Source organism: Melospiza georgiana, chromosome 2, assembly GCF_028018845.1.
Source record: "Melospiza georgiana isolate bMelGeo1 chromosome 2, bMelGeo1.pri, whole genome shotgun sequence".
Lineage (NCBI taxonomy): Eukaryota > Metazoa > Chordata > Aves > Passeriformes > Passerellidae > Melospiza > Melospiza georgiana.
This window is the reverse complement of record NC_080431.1, coordinates 26,604,515-26,620,871: the sequence shown is the minus strand read 5'-3', so window position 1 is coordinate 26,620,871 and position 16,357 is coordinate 26,604,515.

Genomic DNA, 16,357 nt, shown 5'->3' with positions numbered 1-16,357 from the left:
AGCCTCATCCCCAATGGGCTGCAGCTGTGAAAAACAGGTGAGCAGCATTGAAGGTAATGCAGTGCCCAGGGGCACTGACCCATCACCAAAGGGAACAGAGGGCACACAGGTGCAATGCATGAACATGAGAGGTATAAAAGGTTGGGCTAAAGAACTAGAAGGGCAGCTGCTTGGAGCCTTCTGAAGTGTTGTAGTGTTTCTCTGTATGGGTTGAAGCCTTCTGAATCTGTGTGTTGTTGTTCTGTGTATTGTGGCTGTCTCAACTGCAACATATGCTGCAACAAAACTTGTGAGTAAATAAAGGTAAATTCCTGTAGACTGTAGCTCACTTTACTCTTCACTGAGTAAAAAATTGGCTGGATGGCTGTGCCTAGAGAGGGGTGCTGAGTGGAGTTCCAACCAGCTGGTGGCTGGTAACAAGTGGTGGTCCCCAGAGTACAGTACTGGGGCCTCCTCTGTCTCAGAGGAGGGGATCAAATGCACCCTCAGCCAATTTGCAAATGGAATTGACTTGGGCTGGACCATTGATCTGATGGAAGGTAGAAAGGCTCTGCAGAGGAATGTGAATAGGCTAGGTTGATGGACTTAGGGCAATGGTATGAGGTTCAAAAGTTTGAAGCACCCAAGGGTTCTGCCCTTGGTCACATTGACCCTCTGCAGCACTCAGGCTGGGGGAAAAGTGGCTGCAGAGCAGCCCAGTGTAAAAGGACCTTGGGGTGTCAGCAATTGAACAAGAACCAGTGTGTACTCAGGTGGCCAAGAAGGCCAATAGCCTTATGTCACAAATAGTGTGGCCAGCAGGACCAGGGCAGTGATTTTCCCCCTGCGCTTGGCACTGATGAGGCCACACCTTGAATCCTGTGCTCAGCTCTGATCCCCTCACTACAAGAAAGACAGGGAAGTGCTGAAGCAAGTCCAGAGAAGGGCAGCAGAGCTGGTGAAGTGTCTGGAGCACAGGCCCTATGAGGGCTGGCCGAGGGAGCGGGGGATGTTTAGCCTGGAGAAGAGGAGGCTGAACAGTGACCTTACCACCCTCCACAACCACCCAAAAGGAGGCTGTAGCCAGGTGAGTGTTGGTGTCCTCTCCGAGGCAACCAGTGACAGCACAAGAGGCAAGTCCTCAAGGTGTACCAGGGGATGTTTATATTGGATATTAGGAAAACTTGCTTTGTCCAGGAGCTTGCCATGCACTGAAACAGACTGTCCAAGGAAGGTGGAGTCACCAGCCCTGGGGCTATTCAAAATACAGGAAGATGTTGCACTTAGGGACATGGCTTAGTGCTGGAGTTGGCAGTGATGGGTTAATAATTGAACTTAATGCTCTTAATGGGGTTTATTAACCTAAAGAACTTGAGTACTTTTATTCTGCTTTTTTTATTTTTTACAGCTTTTAATTAATAACAAGCTTTGAAAATTATATTTTGTTTGAAAAATATTAACTAAAAAAAAATTAGTTTTTCTTCATGTTGGGCACATGTCCTGAGACATGACAAGGCATAATGCAAATCATAAAAACAATGAATTTTAAAAGGATTTCCATCTATTCTGAGAGGGTTCTTTTCCATTCAGATGTCATGTGTTCATCTCAGCTTCTGTTACTTGCCCTAAGTAATTAGCAGACATTTTAAAAGAGATGACAACAGAAGACATTTTCCACTTACTCCTACCCTTCTCCATAAGAACTGAAATGCAGAGGATTCCTCATGACAGCCCAGATCTAAAGTACACTCCAATAAAAGGTATCAAACAAAAAGGTCCAGGGTTTCCCAATTTCCCCTCAAAAGAGATTGGCATATAACAATTTTAGCCTCACTTCCCCAAAAAATAAGAATAAAAAGTCTCATGGCCTGTGTGCCATGTACCAGACCAGCCTTTCACCTGGTAACTACTGATTGCAGTCCACCTATATTAAAAATAAATTATTAAGGAGAAAAAGCCAGCATGGTATTTTAATCCTGAGAGTGTAAGAAAATAGGGAGACCTTAAATTGGTGGTGTTGATGCTAAATGCAGCAGTAATGAGACATACATTACTTATTTCTTTTAATTGTGAGAATTTATGTAAGAGTGTAATATTTGCCATTGGAATATTCCACAGTAAAATGAACTGAAAATGTACTTAGATATGTATGCCTGCAAAGAGCAGATTTAACTCAAGAGCCAAAGTTCTGATGGATGCAGCCAGGATGGGATCTGAATTCATAGCATGCAGGTGGTTAACTGTATTGCTGCTGGACTCAATTGGAAGCACCTTTTAGGAGGCTTCAATCCCATGACTTATGGAGTCTCCTGGGCTGCACTTCATGAGTCTTAAAGGAGACCTTAGGAAAGCCATTTACTTAAGAAAAACCAGGTAAAGCAAAGAGACAATAGGTCTTACCTTAAAACTTGCTGATATGGACTCTGCTGTATTTCACAGAATTACAGAACTGTTGAGGTTAGAAGGGAACTCTAGAGATAATCTTGTCCAGTCCCCCTGGTCAAACAGGGCCATTTGGAGCTGGCTGCCCAGGACCATGTCCAGGCAGGTTATGAACATCTGCAAGGATGGACACTCTACATCTCCTCTGGGCAGCCTGGGTGACCTAGAGGAGTTAATTCTTAGGATAGATATAGATTCTGAAGAGCACATCCAATTTTTCTCTCCAAGGATGATATAAGGAGGTTTGTGGTTTATTTAACAATAGTTCAAAAATATATAGAAGCATACTCTAAAAATCCAGTTTTTACCCAAGCTGACAATATACAACTCTTTTGACCAGCCTTTCAGTGTTTTCCATCATATTCACTCAATTATGCTCTTTTTACCCCACTTATCTAGTCAACCAGTAATTTTTTAGATACTCATCTTTCTCCTTAGTGATTAAATACAGCCATTAATGAAGGATTTGCCAGAATAAAAAGTGAACAATTACTGCTCTGTACAAAAGCTAACAGGAACATTTCTTAAACAGCTGGAATAAAGTACATGGGAACTGTAAATGTCAGTCTTCTGCAAAATAAAGATAATTACAGCAAGATATGCACTCTTGAACTCTTTTAATGGGAGGCCTGAAAGAGTGATACAAAGCTTATGCTTTTCATCCAGGTTCTTACACCCTACATTTTCCTTCTTTTGGTGCAAGTTCTCATGGTGAGGCAGCTCAGCCTCTGCCTCACCTGCTGCAGTGCTGGTGCTAAGTAAGGAGAGCCCTCCACTCCAGCACCCACCCAGCCTGATTCCAGCTCTGTTTCATCTTCCTCTTTGTGTCTCCAAGCATTCCTAATACCTTTTACTCCTGGGGCTATCTGCATGTTCTGGTTGCTTAGAAACCATTCCTGAATGGCTACAGAGGATTTTAAAAAATTGTCTTCAATAATTCTCCCATCTCTTTTCTCATAGTGGAGTACTGTTTTAAGTACTGTAAGCAATTCTTTTAAACTTTCATTTCCATTAAGTTTAATGTGGTGGTTGTTAGGTTGTCCTCTGATCTTGCAAACACCACGCTTGCTTTTTCTTTTTTTTGCTTTCCTTTTCTTTCATCCTTATGGTCCAATATAACTTTCAGTTCTGCAGAGCAACTGAAAAAGTCATCACAGCCAGAGCCCTAGAAACAGGATTTTTTTCTGAAGGGACAATGCAAAATCACAAAGGTCTAGTCCTAAAAATGTCATATGAGTATAAAAAAGAGCTGCTTCCTTTATCCATGCTAACTTGATGATGTCATCAAATACAGAGAACTGCAGGGCCCTCCCAGGCACTTCTGAGGCTAAGATAAAAGAAGGGTGGTGAGGTCTTACCAGATTAACACCTTTATAAAGATCAAAGGCTAAAATAGGTAGCAGATCCATTGTGAGAACCCAAATAAGAGCAGAAAAAAGGCGAAGTGTCTCTTAGTCTTCACAAAGACTTAAATTGACAGAACATAATTTACCAGTAGCCCTGTAGCTCTGGACACCATCAAAAATGCATATTTTATGCTGCGTATTGATTTTCAATATTCTGATACAAAATAACCAGTGTTATATGTCCAGCATGGGATCTTGTAATAAACTTTATTAGATCTGTGGGCAGAGCTAATATTTTCAAAAAGACAACACATTTGTTTCATTTTTTGGAACTCTTGAATCTATACCCACATTTCCTATAATTCCTTGGGTCAAATATAAAATTTACATTATTTTGCACTACAAATGTGTGTATGAATCTTATGGATATTCTAGCTGACTGTCTAAATGATTCTGTGACTAAGAAAGCAATAACTTACTGTGAATAAGAGGCTATTTTGATTGTCCTGCATAACCTGGATCACAAATAAGCTCTTTGGTAGCTGAGCAAATAACTGCCCAATTAAAATGGCTATGGAAAAGTTTCTTGTTAAGACCAAGAATAGTGACTAATGTCTGTTGTGCACCTTCCTTATCATCCTTGCCTGGAGTCTGATCTTTCCCAGCATCCTGGCACAGATCATTCTCTGATACTTGGTAGTTATAAGTGCTGAAGGATCTGCAGATGGACAGACTTATGAGAAGGCTCATGAAAACACTGGACTGTGCTAGTGCAAGCCAGGGCTACAACTCCCTCTCTTTAATGAACACCAAGATACAGTATTAGTTCGTTATTTTTCTCATCTGTGTTTTATGGTATTCCAAAGCCAAAACTACTGTGTCAGCTGTGAAACTTCAAGAGCTCAGAAGTCAGATTTAGGTAACTAAAAAAAATAGTTTGAAAAATGAACCTATTAGTGTTAAAACCAGAAGTGTGTTTGACACCCTTCATTATGATTACAGAGACTGTGTCTCTACCTGGAGGTGGCTATGTCTTCAAGTGAAGGCACAGCATGATGGACCCTCACAAAGGGTCTCCCAGACTTCATTTATGCTACTATGATTTCCATCCTGCAAGATCTGCTTCCATAAGCTACAAGAGAGACAATGTGACTCTTCTGTCCTTCCCCTGGAATGTCACATATGTCTTGCACTACAGAAGAGCAGGGAACAGGCTAGCCCTTGTTAAAGGGGAATGTCCCTCTCCCTGCCATCTGAACATATAAACCTCAGAAGCTCTTGTTTCTACCACTCTTCAAGTGATCTTATTGCTGCATCATACTGCTATCTTAAAAGCAATGCTTATAAGCAGCATGCATTGTGTTTCAGATTTGTACATTATCACGAGTTTAAGCATGGTGAACTCTTCAATAAATCTGAGACCATTCAATGGTCACCTTGTTGTTTTGGCATAGTCCTGTAATCCTATTCCTTCTCCTACTTTTTCTGCTAACATTTTAAGGAGCAGCTGAGTGCTTACACCTCAGTGTCCTATATGCTGGGGAAGGAGGGAGAGGGAGGGAAAACCATTTATTTTGCTGCCTTTATTCCCATGAGAACAACTAATCACGTGGGAGTAGAACAACAAGTTCTGCTAGGCACACAGAATCTGCTTATGAGACATCTCTGCATGCTCTTGAGGTTTCATTAGCCTAAAGTGGACTTTTTCCACTCCTCCAGATCATTGTTATTTCAAAACCAAATTTATTCAAACTAGGGAGAGACACATCTCTTCAACTATGTCGACTTCAAACTCAAGCACAAAATGTACCATATGTATTTTTTCAATTATAAAATATGCATCAGTTACAACAATGGGTTTATGGAAAACTCTCTTTTCCTGCTGTAGGGAATGCTAATAATTAGCGTGATTTTTGTCATCCTTCTAAGACACCTCTGAACCAGGAGTTATTATGGAGAAATATTTTTTCTATACAGGCTGTCTTGCAAAAACAATCAGTTCTGTGTTTGTTGTATGATAGTCAAGGGAGAGAGTAACACAATAGCTACACCCAATGGCAACTTCACTAACAGCTAGTTTTCAAAGAAAACTAGGGTTTTCTTACCAGGTGCTCAACTAACAAGGTCAAATATAAGTACTTAAGCCAGTTTTAACAGTTTTTTTTTTTCTTGAAGAGAAATACATTTTTAAATGGTGATACATTGAGTAATCTTTGATTCAATTTTTTTTGCAATTTATCTTTTAATACACAACAGTGTTGTACTTTTGCCTGGTTTATTATTTTCACTCAGACTAACATAATGGATTGAGCCACTTCTGCTTCTCCTTACCAGATTCTCAGGTTTTAATGTGTCTATTCCATTGTTCTGAAAAAACAGCTTTGAGATTATTAACCACAGGAATTGAGCCAATGTTACATTGTGGGTTTGCAAAGAAAAGTGTAAGTGATGCTCTAACATGCATAAATTATGTCTTCAGTTCTGTAGAACAATATATTAGCCCCTGAGAAAATAGAAACCAATAAAAAAATAAAAGAGCCCAGGTCTTGGCTTCTGATTTTTATTAAGGCAATGATTTTTCCTGCTGCAATGTTAGAAAATTTTCATGGAAGTTAAAAATTTCCATTTTGCTTTAAGGATAATGAAAAACCATGTTACATCAGTTCTGAAGTAATTTGCTACTAATTGAACCAGACCAAGGAAAAATAAAGCGAAGAAAATCATAGTCTGAAATTTTAGAGTCAACAGTGCATGGGACACAATTTTGACATCATGAAATTAATGTCAAAGAAAGACGTGAGAAAGAGGAAGAAATAAAACAGTGGACTTGCAACCAGTGCTTCTGGTGAAAAGCAGAGATCTCCATACTATGATTTTTCTAGATTTTATTTTTGCATAACAATTACTTTAAGTTTGATGGATTAACTTTTGCCTCAGAAAAAGTGTCAAAATATTGAATTTCAGTTAAGTTTCATCACCAGGAATTTTAGGGTAATTTCTCTAAAAATTAATAAATGAAAGGCTAGAATTTACATATGTCCTTATAGCTTCTAAACTTGTATAGTTCATACAAGTCTTATACATTCATTTTCCAGTCACATTCTGCACCAGAGTGAAAGAAAAAGGATTCGTGACCTGCATCATGCTTTCAGAGCCATGAAATTCGATGGAGAGCTGATACCTGGCCCCTGCTCCCCTGAGCAGTTCCATTGCATGACATGTTGCCTGTCACAAAAACAACAGTGATGTTCCTTTTAGACACATAAGAAGAGTTGATCCTCCTGTGCAGCAAAGGCTCCAAGATATAATAAAAGGGCAGAAAAGGTGCAAGGAGATCTTAGGTATGGGATTAGCCAATTTGCTTCACCATACCCCTACTCTAGGAAGAACCCAGAGAGATACCAAGAAAAATGACACAGAATGATTGAGCACAAGTCATCACTCAAATACACCAGTGTATTATTTCAGCTTCACCTCAATAGGCTTAGAGGGGCACCAAAGCCTCTGCTAAAATAATATGGATATTTTCCTTTGAAAATACCTTCATCGTTGCCCATAGAAATAAAACACACTCACTGTTTCAAGGCATCTTTCCATACACAGCCTACATATTTGCTCAAAGCTTGGAACTGCTCTTTGGATTCATAACTGGAAGTTCATCCCAGCTGAATATTCACCATGTGGAAAACTTAAGTCCAAAGTTACTTGCTTATTAGCAAAAATGCTTTTAGTGAGAATCTTGTAGATTGTACTATTTAACCATATGTAAGAGCCTCCCACACCCCATTCCTCAATCCAAGTTCTGCTAAAACTAGTTATGCTGATTGCAATTTGCTTAAAGGACAGTTAAAGGTTGCTGGAAGGATGTCAGTGTGTCTATTGCTGGAATATATGCATTAAAATGACAGGCAAAAATACAATGGGCAAACTTCAAAAACAAAAAGGTGTAATCAGAAATCCCTGTTTTAGCATAAAAATTATAGCAGAGTTTTCATTTTCCTGCATACAGTAAACCACTTGTTACACAGAAAGGTCCCCAAAAAAGCATTTTTTTCCTCGAGATTTATCACCAGTGTTAGCAGACACCTTGCAAGGTGGCTCCTCCTCACACAGCGGTGTCCTCATAAGCAAAAGAAGCAACTTGGTTCTGCTCAGCACCTGTGTTCCCAATGTCAGGAACAGCTCTTCTTCAGTAATTGTCATTTATGGAGAAAAATGGGAGGAGTCTCTGGTGAGACTGATGACACCTCAATGCCTCAGTTTTAAATGCAGAGCACCCAGGAATTACCCTGTCACTTCCAGTACAGCTTCACTTCAGGCTCTTTCAGATCCTCAATACAGAATTCATGCAGAGAAAAACAATAAAAAAAATTTAAAGGATCCTTTTGAAGGAGAGGTGGCAGGGTTTTTGATTAAGCTCATCCATCCAAGCTGATAATTACCTTCCCTATAAAGAAGCTGATGCCTTAACAGCAAAATAACTTCAGCATTCGAAAGAAAAGAAATTACTCTGAGCTCACTCTGTAAAACTTTCCCAGAAAAGACTCTGTTGTGGTAGATCCATGTCACAGTCCTTTCCCTACTGAAATGAATTAATTCACAGAAGCACTGTGTTTAGGGAATTAGATCTGACAAATCAAAATGCCCCATTCTTGCACTTACTGAAGACAAGGGAAGAATCACCATTGACTCTGAGACAGGAATTTTTTGACTTATCAACCTTAAATATCAGTTTATATATGCAATTAGCATATTGATTATGACTAACCTATTTGTTAACTTGGGGAACAAAGCAGCAGCATGAGCAAATGGCAGTCCATGGGCATACCCTGGTTTTACCTCTTTTTCCACCTTTGCTTCCTTGCACATCTCCAGATTCATCCTGGGAACCACAGGCCCCTTGTTTCCATTTTTTGGCAAGCCTTCTTATTTATGGTGTAAAAGTGTTCAGGACTGAGACCACACCCTGAGACCAAACTTTCTCTTGAGTTGCAGCAATCCATGGGCTTGAAGGGTGTTTTACAAGCGCATGAAGTGACAGCTCCATAACCTAAATATCTGACTTTTTTAGCTGGCTCCACACAGCAAGGGCCACAATAGGGAATGGCAGGGTTGAACAGGGTATTAGAGGACAGAATTATGAGAAGGGAAGACTCTGAGATAGGCTTGGTGTTGTGTGTCCACTGTGGGAAGGTAACACATGTATAGGATATTTTTTCCCCAGCATATAACATTGGCTGATTTTTGTAGTACTCCTCAGTCAAGAGTAAATTAACATTTTCTTGGTAAAAACCTTGGAGGGTTCACATCTAGCCACTTAATTCATTCACTTAAAAGGGTAATTAATTCACAGATACCACCACTTCCTTCAGGCTACTTCTTAGCATGAAACTAATATAACTGGTACCATCAAATAAGCAAAATCATTTCTCTGAACTGTTTTATTTTTAAGGTGGTGGTAGGGGAATAGACAAAGATCTGAGTCGGCCCCACATATCCCTGCTGGCTGTTTGGTCAGCCTCATATCACTATTTGTGTTCGTGCCTGGCTGCTGCAGGATGTAACACCTCACTTTCCCTGGAAAGTGAGCAAGCATTCAGAATACATTACTCACAGGCTGCAGCTCCTGGCAAAGTCACCTTCATGCCACATAACTTGCAGGTAGGAGACACTGCACAGGGACTGCAGCTTGAGGGAAGTCCTCAAAACCACTTGCCCAAACTCCTGCACTATCTTGCGGATAACCACAGGATGAGATTCTGCTTGAGGCGAAGTGGCTCATTACCTGTGTCCTGTTAATTTTCAGGATAATAAAGACCAGTACAGACTTATGACTTAATTGTATGCCTATCACAGAATGTGATAAATGGCCAACTTTCCTCCTCTGAGGCTACTTTCTCCCTGTGCTCCTCCTACAACCAAGGGAGAAGGATGCTCCTATATATGGCTATGAGTTCAGACTCCCTCTGTACCTGATTCATTCCATCTCCTCTGACTATAATGAGAGCCCAGTGAGATTAGCCCCACAAAGTTAATAGATTTTGCAAAGACTTCCTAATCATGCTTTGTTGTCCATTACTGAGCTCAACAACTCACTGAAGTGAACATTCATTTCAGGAAGGCATCTGTTCTTGAATTGAAGGCACTACAGATAAGATTATCTGATATCTTTGTCTCAGCCAGTCATCCTCATTTTGCTTTCTAGTCCTTCTAGAAAAATAGGGCATGCAAAAATACTTTGGAGAAATGGTACTGTGGAGTGCCTTGAACACAAGGGATCACTTTCAGAGGCTCAGATGAGATTAATCCACCCCAAACAATGCTGAACACACCAGTGCTTCACTACTTTCATTATCCCTAAAATTTAATTTTCTTTTTTCACCTGGTTGGAGGTTTTTTCTGATAGAGAATCACAAGCAAGTAAATATCATCTTTCAATAAAAGAGAGAGACAGAGAGGCTTCTAGTCCATGTATCTGTGCAGACATGCTCATAAACATAAAAAAAACCTTGTCCTACACTCTCATAAATTTGGAGGTTTAAAATGTCAATACATTTTAAAAATAAATCTCATGATTTGCAGACCTTCCTAATCTTTGAGCAGTTAAGGTTGACAACACTGTAAATAGCAGCTTCTGGGCAAAAACACAAAGCAGATTTTAAAACTTAATGCAGAATGACACAAAAGATAAATAAAGATGACCTTAAACTTCTGTCAAAAAGTTTATAAACAAGATAAGCCATTCAGGAGAAAGGTATCACATTTGAAATATCTGCTTAAGATATTTCAAATTATATGTTTTATGACACCATAAAACAATCTTTCAGATCCACAAGGCAGATTAGCAAAGAGTAGTAATATATTTCCACCATCTGCCCCAGTGCAATGAAAAGAGAAATATAAGACTTTGTCAAAAGATCCAGAAGGAACTCCAACCTACAGTCTGCACAGCAGGTGAAAGACAAGAATTTAAGTTTGGGCTGGGTCTTCAACAAAGTCATCAATCCATTATCATGACCAAAAGCTTCTTCTAGTCAAGTTCTCTTTGCAGTGAATAATTCCTGTTGACAGCTCATTTCCAGAATCACTCCACCTGGAGCTCTAGGCTCTTCTTCTCTCAACCCAAACATTATCCCTAGCCCAAACCCTAAATGAACTAAGTTGATTGCCCTCTTTCAAACCCACGCTTCCTACATTATATCTACTATGCCATCGTTGTGCAAACCGGGTGTACAGATTTCATGAAGGAGCTGGGAAAGCCAACTGCAGCATGTCAGGCTCAGCTCCTTACTTCAATTGCCTCAGGATAGTTACTTGTCATACACCTGGCATTGCTTTCTTCCTGGTACTCATACTGCCCTCTTCAGCACATCTTATGTGTCTCCTTCAGTAGTCTTGTATGATCTAAGTCTCCAAGTTTCAATTTCCAGGCATGTCAGACCAGAAGATCCCTGATGTACATCCAGGTGCTCAGAAAATTAGGTTTTAAGACAAGAGGACAGGCTTAAAGTTTATTTACATAAATATAAATATCTCATCCTGAGAAGGTAGGTACAGGGGAAGCCTGCACTTTGAAAGTCATTAATTAGATTCACAAGAAGTCTTTCTATAGAAAAATTCAAGATTTTTTTTCTCTTTTATTTAGCATTGATTTGTTAATCATTACCATGCACCTAGACTGCATTTTCAGGACTTTTCCTTTGAATAAGGTAATTAAAAGGTATTTAGAAAATAAGAAAGATATTCTTAGACACAGATCTCTCTAGAAGCCTGAACTTTGACATGGTCATCACATACGCAGAATAAAAATGTTTCCAGTTAAGTGCTTTCATCGACCACCTGAAGGATGGATATCAATGAAGGATATCAAAGAAAGTGAAGAAGACATTACCTTCTCAGATGCAAAGCACTGATCATTCAAATGTTTACTCTAGTTGGCAGTACCAAATCATGACCTTGAATCCCTACAGAATTATATTTGAAATTGGTGTACTGGATCTATTTGAGATGGGGTTAATTTTCCTCATAGCAGCCGGTATGGTGCTGTATTTTGATTCTGTAATTTAAGCAGTGTCAATAATACACCCATGTTTTAGCTATTTCTGAGCAGTGCCTCTATTTCCCACTTTGCTTCCCCAGTGAGTAGGCTGGACAGCTGACCCTGATTGACCAATATGGTACTGCATGTCATGCTCAGAAATAAAAACTGAGGGGTGGTTTAGGGAAGCTACTCATTGCTTGGAAACTGGCTGGGAATTATTTTGGCTGTGGGAGGCAGTGAGTGACTGCCTTTATATTACTAGATTGTTTTTCATTTCTTCTTACTCTAAGTTTTTTATCTCTCTTTATGTCAACTCATGAGTTTTCTCACTTTTTGTCTTTGTGTTCTCTCCCCTGTCCCACTGTGGGAGCTAAGCTGACAGCCAAGGTCAAAACACTGTCATTGGGGCGAATGTGAGTCAGGGGAAAACACAGTTCCTTCACAATCTTCCTGCAATGATGCCTTTTGCCTTCAAAAGTCAGAAATTGTTAAAAAGTAAACAAGCTCTGGTTTGCCTGTGCTCACATGCACTTGTTGAATGCAGGAACATGACCTCAACTACTGTAGGAAACAGTCTTGCACCACATGGATTTGTGCACAACATGAATCCAAAGATGTGAGCTAATAATATGTACTGTGTGCTCATCACAGGCTACTGTGGCTACAGGAAGTTGAAGAAAAACATCTAAAATATTCCACTGTATCACATGGACCACTATCTACAGTACATGTGTTGATGCTCAGTAGTAAGGGAACTCTGGCATGACCACATCCTTGGAAAAACAGGTTAAGTATCATGATTAGACAATGCCAACAACAAATACCAGTGGAGTTCCTCTGATGACAGTGCACCCACATGGTGTTGGTGGGGTTGGTTCTACTGCTGTCTTCACCCTGGGTGGTGTGATGGATCCAGGCAGGTCACATCCCCTGCCTTTGCTGCTTCCAGCCACAAGCAGGGGCCACAACCTCTATTGCACACTGCCTTGATGCCTTAAAGTGTCCTGGGCACAAGCAGCCCATCTAGGAATGCGTGCTGTGCATTTATGGCAGATGACAGTGCCCTGGCTGGGGTGTTGCTAGCTGAGCAGATGCTGAGAAACAGCCAGAGGGGTGGCTGTGGTCGCAGGGAGGCTGGTGAGAGAGGCCAGACCCCAAAGAGGGGACAGGGCAGCCGTGCCTGGTGAAGCAGCCTCTCAGGAGGGCCAACAGAGACCAAGGGGTGTTAGGTGGGGCATGGGAAGGAGCCAGGCACTGCAGGGAGGCAGCAAAGGCAGGTCCTTCATGGGGAGACAGAAATGAGGACAACAATGCTTGCAAGGACTATGGGACAGGGGTTCATGCTGATGGCTGGCACAGGATGCCATCAGGGTCCACACAGCCTGGGCCAGGCAGTGACCCCCCCCTGGACAGGAGATGATCCACACCAGCCGGGGAGAGCACTGAGCCATCGATGTCACCCTGTGCCAGCCCGGGACCCTGGGATCCCCAGAGGTGGGCCCTGGACTCCCCATGTAACATTCTGTGCCCCACCAGGCAGCACTGGCTGAGAAGCACCAGCCCCATGGTAACTTGGCTCTGCTCTTGCAAGGATGCTCCTATTCACAGAGTAAGGAGAAGGAATTAAATGTAAGGGCCACGAACAAGTGCTGGTTCTCCTGTGGTGCTGTAACAGGGATTTACAGCCCAGCTCTGTAAGGCCTGAGAAGGGCCCTGGGCTCAGCCTGACAGTAAGGAAGGATGGGCTCATGCTGTCATCCCCATTGCTGCACACAAAGAATGTTTTGCTCCTTCTTCCACGCATGAGCTGCAGGACAAAAACGCGTCTGAATTTACTGACACCTGGGTGCAGAGGCTCTTTAACCACTTTTACCTTGACCCTCAGTGCCTAAAGTGTTTCCTTCAGGTGGCACTTTGTCTGTGGCCGCAAATGACCGCGCAGATCTCGGTGCTTTTCCCTTCTCCGCGGCCGATGATGCCTCTCATCAGAGCAGCGCAGCAACAGCAGCATCTAGTGGAAAGTGGGCTGGTGGCTGCAGCACAGCGGAAACCACCTCCCGGTGAAGGAAGGACGAACCAGGCACGAACAATCAAGGTTAGAAAGTAGCAAACAGAAAAAAAAAAATCTGCACTAATTTATATTTCAAAGTTTTATCATGTCTTCATGCATACATAACATACAGAATATATATATATGAAAAATAAACTTATTTTTGAGTCATAACTCATTATTTGCTTCACTCGACTGGCACTCATTACTTCAAACACCAACTGATTTGATGACAATATGTTTATATCCTATTAAGCATGCTTAGATTTTACACATCAGAAGCATAACAGCAGAATTTCAAGGGAAATTATACATGAAATTATGGTTTTGTTAGGTACTCAGTCAGTGAACAGTATGATGCCTTAAGCATCAGAGAAACATTAGTTGTACAATGAGACATTCAGTTCTTCTGCAAGGACAGGATTTTACCTTGTCTTTCCTATGCAAGTTTCAAAACAATTCAATTTCTTTCCTCTTTTTCGTTTCTGGCACAAGTCCTGGGTTTTGCATGCCAAACAACCATTTTTCAAGATATATTACTTTTTTGTTAAAACATGCACTTAATCTACATGTCCTCATTGCCATTGTACTGAGTCTGGCTGGGATGGAGTTAAGTTTCCTCACAGCAGCCCATATAGTTCTCTGGTTTAGATCTGTTATCAAATAAAATCTGTTATCCAAAATACACCAGTGTTGATAACACAGGTATATTTTAGCTATTGCTGCACAGTACTGGCACAGCATCAGAACATTCTTTGTTTCTCACTCTGACCCCACATTGATCAACCTTGGAGTGGGTGAGGGCCTGGGAGAGGAGATAGCAGGTACACAGCTGACCCAAACTGACCAGAGGAATATTCCATATCCTGAAACTTCATTCTCAGTGGTAAAAACTATAAACTATGGGGAGTCTTTCCAAGGCAGCTGCTGCTGAAGAAGTTGCTGGATATCAGTCTGCTGGTATGAAGTGGTGAGTGATTGCCTTTGCCCCCCTTGGAGCTTTTTGGTTTGTTTTTTTCCCCTTACCCCTTTCTTTCATCTGTTAAACTGTCTTTATAATGACCCAGAAGGTCTTTCTTGCCTTTCTTCATTCAATTGTCTCTCTTTATCACTGCTGGGGGCAGAGAGTGAGCATGCATTGGGTCTGTTGTGTGATTGCTGGTCAGTGTAACCCACCACAACCAAGCTTCCTTTGCTTAATATCTTGTTTTAAATATACTGTGTCCAGAGGTACTCAGTGTGATATTTCACATACTGCTGTGATATTGCCATGAAGTTCCCAATTGTCACAAGTTAAACTATGTACTAAAGGAAATACAGCATCGTTTTCCACACTCAGAACATTTCTTGTGTCTTGGCTTCTTCATGAACTCATCCCTGGACACTGCCTTTCCCTTGAATTGATCACTTACAACCAAAGTTTCCCCCCCCCTAGATTATCCCAACAAAACTCAATCTGGACTTGTGCTCCCCCAAGTCCATTCTTCATCCATGACGCTTTTTCCATGAAGAACATTTTTCACAGATTAGAAGAACCACAGCAAAAGGGCACCTTTCCCCTCTATTCAGTTTCTGCTTAGAGAAAAACTGTCTTCAGCAGCAAGGTTCCTCCTGAAATCTGGTGTATGTAGGCAATGCAATGCATATACATAAATCCAGTGCTTAAATCCTAAGGAGAATATACAAAGAGAATGTTTATTCCTCTAATAGCAAATCATATTACTAACCCTGTCCAGACCTTGTGTAAATGCTGTTCTACACCCTGCACCTATATGTGACACAAGAAGACAATTAATTTGCTGGGTTCTTTTATTTTTTAAAATTTCCTATATCAACTATCACTCATTCCTATGTTTTAGGACATAATTACAGGTTCCACAAGGAGTTAGAATTTTCTCTATGTTGTATCAGTCTACAGGAAATGTGAAGAAACTAGTAACTCACTACAGTGAACACTTTTATTTTACAGAAAGCAAACAGAGTACAATTTGAAAATTGTCTTTGTCATGTACTGTGTTAATGTTGGAAAAAATAGGGGTAAAACGTGAAGCAGAGACTGTGAACAGATAAGGAAGTATAATCTCTCCTTGGAAGACTTCTTTTCATAGGTAATTTCTTAAGGAGTACATGTTAATTTATTTTTCCCACTCTCAGAAAGCAATCTGCATGTGTTCAACAGTCAGTGTTTTTACTGACAATGTGTCAGCTTGCCAAAGGAAGCTGATTGCCCTAAATAAAAACTAAGTGGATGGCATATTTCATTTTCCCACTTAAGTGTGCAAGGTGGTAGAAGAAAGAAGAGAGAATTATTTCCTTCCTAAAACAGCATCATAGAGTTTTCCAGTCCTCTTTACTTGAATCACTCCAAAGCCAGCTGCCTCCAGGAGCTTGCTGTACCCTGCTGCTGTTCTCTCTTTCCCTTCTGTCTGCACCAACATATTCATGGAATACAGTTGGGTTTCTACAGGCCCACTTTTATCTTCATTCAGATTCAACCAG